The sequence below is a fragment of the Cucurbita moschata genome, unplaced genomic scaffold (assembly GCF_002738365.1).
Source record: "Cucurbita moschata cultivar Rifu unplaced genomic scaffold, Cmos_1.0 Cmo_Scf00026, whole genome shotgun sequence".
In the NCBI taxonomy this organism is placed as follows: domain Eukaryota; kingdom Viridiplantae; phylum Streptophyta; class Magnoliopsida; order Cucurbitales; family Cucurbitaceae; genus Cucurbita; species Cucurbita moschata.
In genome coordinates, this window is record NW_019268542.1 from 2,374,392 (window position 1) to 2,381,446 (window position 7,055).

The following is a 7,055-nucleotide window of genomic DNA, read 5'->3' on the forward strand; positions in this document are numbered from 1 at the left end:
ACGACATAGGGCAGAGCCAACCCGAATCATCACGACACAGGGCCGAGCCAACCCGATCATCACGAACAGGGCCGAGCCAACCCCAACCCGATCATCACGACATAGGCCCGAGCCAACCCCAACCCAATCATCACGACACAGGGCTGAGCCAGAGCTGTGTGGTGGTCTAACAAGTGAGAATCTTTGTTTACAACTTCACATGGTTTAACAAGTCAGAATCTTTGTTTACAACTTCACATCCTGGACAAATCTTTGTTTACTCGAATGATGAAGATATGCCGACATTTGCTCTTTGCTAGTCCATTTTGATTGCAAAATCAAGCCGATCAAAAAACCTCAACTATCAAATCCACAAATGCCCAAACTAAAAGTAGGGTATGAACCCCATGACGCCATCCCGTCCCTTTCCTTAGCGGCTAGCCCTTTGGTCCTTCTCGAAACCATAATCTCCCACTCTCTCCAATGGCGTCCTCGTCTTCGTTGGCAACATCCTACTCTTCCGACTCATCGTCTTCTTCTTTCTCGTGTTCGCCATCGCCGGGGAATTCGCCGTCAAAAAGATCGGGCCACGCTTAGGATTCGCAAGAAATCTCGCTCTCATTCTAAACGCCGTCGCAGGCACCGCCGCTCCTCCTCCGACTCTCTCTCTTCATCTGACTCCGATTCCATTACTCCCGGTAACCTGAACATGTAAATTTTTTCTCTTAGTATGCTTTTCCTCTGTGGTTTCTGATCTTTTTATTATATATATTATATTCCTTTTACCTTGGTTGTTGTTTGGTTGCTATTGATTAGAGTTTGAAGCAAACTGGGAGTTTTTATGCGATAGTTGATACTCTTTGAGGAACTCTGTTGAGTCTTTTCTAATCTGTTCTTTTTTTGTCATTCTGGAGGTCTTCTGATTTATGTGCTCTTAGTTATGATTAGGTTGCCAATCAGAATTGCTTGGCATGAGAACTTCAACTCCTGGTTATGAATTTGAAATTTATGGCATTTTCTGTTTAGGAAGCGAAGAATTTATGGCATCTTCTGTTATATTTAAACTTTGGGCAAATAGTCTCCATTTTTGAGTTTGGTGTCTATTTGATCCGGTGATTTGAAAGATTGTTCCAAATGATTTGTTCTAAATGGTTGTAAACCAATTTGACTGACGTTTGCTGACAAACAATTGATGTGGTGGTTAAATGGATGGATGTATGTTGTTGTGCTGGCTAAGTATGATTCTTTTATTGAGTGTCTTCATTCTGCTTTTCTCTGGCCTGCTCATTGTCACAATCGCACTTTTAATGGCAGCAGACTTGCGATTGTGCGGCACTCACTTTCCAACGACAAGTGAGCTAAGCCAATTCGTTCTTGCGTCGCCTACGGCCAAGCGACGTATGCTCGAGCCTCTAGCCTCGGTTTTAAGAGAAAGTTTTAGAAAGCGAGGGCAGAGAGAGATTTTTGAAAGAGACGTTATATAAGCAAGCAAGAGAGAAATAACAACGGCTTACGGTATATAACCTTGGGTAGGGAGAAGTTGACAACTAGTCGTATCCCCCTATAGTATATTCTGAGGCATTTCATGTCTGACCGGCTTAGACATGATATTTCTGAAACGTCATACTCTCTATAAATACAAAGTTGTAAAACACTGAATATGAAAAGACATAAAGGGTTGGGCTTGTCATGGGCATGCGGCCATGGGCAACACGCCTTGGACGAGCATGACCGTGACACTCATCATCGGTGTCAGAATCGTCGGCACTTTCTTCTCAAGCTATGGTCTTCCACTTTCTCCTTCCTAAGTTCCAACTCCCTTTGACGCGGTACTCTGATCACCAATGATCCAATTGCACTGTCAACCATTGGCTCGTCGGAATTGTTGACCAGAAAATTTCCCCCCTCTTCCAAACCAGTCGACAGTGTTTCCTCCTCTGATCTTACCATCAATTTGTTCTGCAGCCCTTGGGATTGAATCTTTAACCCATCAACGGAGAGACTTTGTAATCTTCAATCTCTGGTGGCTATTTTCTATTACCGCAGCAGCTGTTATCCCCATTCAATTCTCTCCCACATGGGGCGGTGAATGTGTTATAATCCAATCTGGACAGATGCCTAGTTTGGTCTGTTTTTAAACGAGGTTCATTTGTTCCAAATCAGAACGAGGAACAACTTCGTTCATTCATTCTAGATCTGGAACGAGGGGCGTCCCTTGTCTTAGATAGCCTTGTTTACTATGAAGCGTTCCAGATCATTAATTCCTCATTCAAGTGGTTTGTTCCATTTTGATTGCTTTGGAAGTAGCAGCAATAAGAGAGTTTGCAGATAGGAGAAGGAAAAAGGGAGAGAGGTCGGAAGAAGACGTGCTTCATATTTTCTGGGATTCTTAATTTATACTTTTCAAGATCATGTCTGAGTGAGTGGTGTTGCTTATTTTCCAGTCAATTATTTTTGCACAGCACCTGCCTTGTACCCAAGATAATTCTTACTAGCCCTTGTATATACTTGCAGAAGCAATAGCTCTTCTCAAAGTGAGCTTGAAGAGTTTGGCCGTTCAAAGCGGCATAAGAAGAATGGTAGAACGAAAACGGTAGATGTTTTTACACAACATTTCTTTTCCTATTTGGCTTTGTAGTTTCACTTGTGGATTTCTCCTTGTTATTGTTACTATTTGTGCATCGATAAGAAGAGGGAGCGAAGTTAGAAACATCACCATGAAAGGCGTAAGCATAAGGCTAAAGAGGTAGACCACTATTGTGCTTGTGTACTATTTTTCCCTTTGTTGCTGATAATGTTGTAATTTCGATGAATTGAGAAATGCCATGGAAATAACCTCTATGTATGTTAGATTTATGGATACATGAATTTGTGGGATGCATGTACATGTGAGATCCATGTACTTAGTTAATAATTGAAGAGTCATGAGAGTCAGATTCATTTGGTTGATACATGTATTAGATTATTCATGTATCACCATAATGATAATACATGTATTATATAGACTTGTTATTTAATATTTGGTACATGTATGACTATGGAGGATATTTCAAAAGGCTTGACAACTTTAAAATAGAATACATCTCTTCCTCATAATTGTCCATAAAACTGGTATTAGAGCCAAGTTAACTATGACTTCATCTAGTTCAATTCATACCCATGTCCCCTTAACAAAACAGATTATGGTTAATAGAGTATCCAAATAGAAGCCTGGTTGGGACCTATTGGAGCATGGGACCAATTATAGTAAATAGAATGGAGGCCTTGTTGGGATCTATGAGAGCATGGGACACAGTGGTGTATGAGTTCAAGGAGGAGGAGATGAAGAAGGAGAAGAAGGCGTTATTCACAATCCACCAAAGAGTAGATGGCACCACGTTTGAGTTGATCGTCCATGCAAAATCTTCTGAGAATGCTTGGGAGGTCTGGAGAAAGACTTTGATGGTTTAGATAGAGTGAAGAAAATCTGCTTGCAATATTTACCCGTAGATTTTGAGGCTCTACATCAAGAAGATTCAACATCAATATGTGTTTACTTCCATTGTGTAAACTCCATTGTGTAAGAAATGAGAAGACATGACGAGAAGGTAGAAGAAGTACGAGTTGTGGAGAAGATTATGTGATTTTTACACTCAAGGTTTGACTACATTGCTGTGGAAGTTGAAGAATCTAATAAACTTGAAGAAATATTAGTAGAGGAGCTTCAAGACTCTATACAAGTCTATGAAGAAAGAGGCTTAGAGAAAGAAGAAAGAAGACGTATGGAGCAAGCACTGCAAGCCAACTCTTCCCAAAAGATGGATGGCTAGCCAACTCTTCCCAAAAGAAGGATGGCTTCTCGAAAGGAGGCTACCTTGAGTAAGGGTAGCCTTGGTGGTCAAAATGGAGGACGAGGTGGTTGCAATAAGTAATCTAATTTATGAAATAGCAATCACATTGATGATAGTAAAGGGAATAGTCATAGGAGCAATGAGGCGTGTGCTTGAGGTCTGGTCGTGGATGGGTCCTTGTCGACCATGTCCATGACTGCGGCCTCGGCTAGGCACCTCATAGCTTCCACGACCATTCCCTTTACTATCATCGGTATGGTTGCTGCTTTGTTCATTAGAGTGGTTATCGTGACCATCTCGTTCTTCCTTTTGGCCACCACGTTTACCTCTTCATAAACTTGTAGAGGGCCTTGAGGCTCCTTCGCTGATATCTTCTCAAGAGTATGAGATTCTTTAATTGTCACGACAATAGAGTCAACTTTGAGTGTAAAGATTCCAGGATTTTCTCCACAAATTGTACTTCTACCTTCTCCCCATGTCTCCATTTATTACCCTAGTTTATATAGTAGAAGTAATCACAAATTGATTCCGAACCTTTTTGTTGTAGGGCTTCGAAATCTGCTAGCAAGGCTTTCTCCAATACCTCTTAAGCTTTCTTGTGCATAGTGCCTTCTTCTCCTTCTTCATCTCCTCCTTGAATCCATTCATCATCGCGTCCCATGCTCCCGAAGATCCCAACAAGGCCTCCATTTGGATACTCTATTTACCATAATTAACTTGATGAAGTCATATTTAACTTAGCTTTGATACCAATTTTGTTATCTTTTATAGGTTTTTTGGAACATCCTCCATGCCATACATATACCAAATACTAAATAACGAATTTACCTAATACTTGTACTATCGTTATAGTGATATATGAATAATCTAATACATGTATCAATCAAATGAATCTAACGCCCATGACTTTTCAATTATTAACCAAGTACATGGATCTCTAATGTACATATATCTCCCCAATTTATGTATCCATAAATACATGAAACAAGTTTAATATCTTACTGCTTTTACTCGTATTTACATCCTTTTGATTATTACTTCAGAACCCTTTTGATTTATTACTTCAGAACCCTTTTGATTTATTACTTCAGAACATATTGTGATTGGAGATCTAGCTTCTAACACATGCATCCAATGTCTTAGATTTTTGCTTCAATGTATTTTTAGTCTTTGGTAGGCCTGATTTATCCCAACGCAATAGTGTAAGACATGTACCTTTGTATATTTTAAGAATGGGCATCAAGATAATATTAGTTTTCTAATCATTACTTGAGGCATAAAGACTCCAAGCATCATGTATAAAAGTTCTAAACCACTTATAATCTAAAGAAGGCGTAAGCTTTGAGGCTAAAAAATTTGAGCCATTCTAAGACAAGCCCTTTAGACTGAGGCTGAAAGTATCGATCTATTTGCCAAATGATCTTATTGTTTCTAGTCCTGCAATCTTTAGAATGCATCTATAGTTGGTTTTGTTTTTGGAGTGGTTTCTGAATTGGATATAATATGAGATGTTTCTGTGATCATTTACTGATTGATTCTTTGAAATTGGAGTTGGGGTCCGTGTCATGATGATCGGGCTGTTCCAAGGAACCATAAGAGAAGTATAGAAACAGCCAGAAGAGAGTAGTAGCCCTGTGCAGCTTTCCAAGGTTCCCTTCACAGCATTGTTTATTTTCAATTCATTATTTTTCGACATCTCTTATCTTAACTTTGCAGTTTCTTCATCTAATTTAACAGTTTTTATCGCGGGAGAAGGATGATGGTACTCGGCGGAGTGCTGTCTCTGGCAAAAAGGTGACAGATCCATCTCTTAGTTGTTTTTGCACATGTTTTGGAGTGCCTTTGACATGGCTAAGAACACTTTTTCCTTGGCCAAAAGCACTTCTCACTCACTTAGCAGGTCTGGTAACAAAGTTCTAGTTTTCATTATTATGATTACCTTTCAGATTTTGTTGAAACTTGACAAATCAAAGGAAGACAAAGCAGAGGAAAACAGAAGAAATGAATTGCTGAAATTCTTGAACTCTAGCTTTGACTAATGGCTGTGTATTAAGAATGGAGGAAAGAGGCATTATTAGCTGCTGCATGGAAAAATTTCAGTTCAATCAACAGTTGTGTGACATTCAAGCCTGTGAACTTTCTTCTCCCTTTGATGCTTTGATGTTTGATGCTTTGATGCATATGGATCAAGATCTTGTTTTAATTCCTTATGGACAGGAATTGAAATTGAAATGGAAATGGAAAATGACTTACTTTGTTTGATGGGATGGAATGGGATGATGAATGATTGATTGTTAGTTCTTATGATCCGATTGTGTAAAACGCTCAAGCGCTGCCTCCTTGCCAAGGCATTGTTTTTACAATGTTCACTAAAAAAGTTTCATGACAATCTCTCCATTGCCCTCCTTCCACGCCGTGTTGCAGCTGAGAGACCACTTATGGCAGGAGGAGGGTCGATCTCGTAGGGTTGAGATCGAACCAACTGATAGTCGACAAGTGATACTAACATCCAGTGACTATCACGGTCATGTTTATCCAAGACGTGTTGTCCAAGTTGCACGTCCATTACATGCCAAAACTCTTGCCTAGTAACTTTATCGCTTTCCTTTATTGCTTTCATGGTGTATGATTTTCTTGTCTTTTTTTAAGTGATGTCTTGGCAGAAACTTGTCTAGGCACGGTAGACATGAAATGCTCTACAATGTACTGTAGGGGGACGCGACTAGTCATCAACTTCTCCCACTTAGATTTTGTATGACCATTCGGTGAAATCACTTTTAGGCTTGTTAGACATGAATCGCCTCAAAACGTACTATAAGGGTATACGACTCGTCAAATTCTCATAATCTGAAAAGTTATATGCTATTTAGGTTGTGTTGCCTTTTGTTTGTAGTCATATAACATTGTATTCAATCTTTCTTGTAATATTGTTTTCAAACTCTCTTTTAAAATTTCTCTACTGCTTTCTAAAACTCTCACAAGGGGTTAGAGACCTAGCATACGTTGTTGAGCTGTAGGCGATGAGATCCTAAGTTGGCTTGACTCACTCAGTGCAAGTAAGTGTCGCACAATCACTAAATCTGCTGCCAAGAAAAGTGCGATTGTGACTATTGGTATTAGAGCAGAGTTGTCTCTAAAATTATTTTGCAAGAGTGATGATAATCTCCAACAAGAAAAATTATTTTGCAAGAGTGATGATAATCTCCAACAAGATGAAAAGCAATAGAGAATATATGTCAGTCAAGA

The 7,055-nt window shown here is 39.5% G+C and overlaps 1 long non-coding RNA gene across 4 annotated transcripts; it reads left to right on the forward strand.

Annotated features, from left to right (window-relative positions):
* Positions 1 to 312: 312 nt before the first annotated feature.
* Positions 313 to 6,548, forward strand: LOC111462117. 4 transcript variants are annotated; one of them, XR_002713713.1, is made up of 5 exons: positions 1,566 to 2,398; positions 2,494 to 2,725; positions 5,361 to 5,458; positions 5,547 to 5,603; positions 5,756 to 6,548. It is a non-coding gene; the product is annotated as an uncharacterized LOC111462117 (long non-coding RNA). The 4 variants fall into 4 exon arrangements; XR_002713711.1 differs by lacking the exon at positions 1,566 to 2,398 and adding an exon at positions 313 to 690 and having other exon boundaries at positions 2,494 to 5,458; XR_002713712.1 differs by lacking the exon at positions 1,566 to 2,398 and adding an exon at positions 313 to 677 and having other exon boundaries at positions 2,494 to 5,458.
* Positions 6,549 to 7,055: the final 507 nt, after the last annotated feature.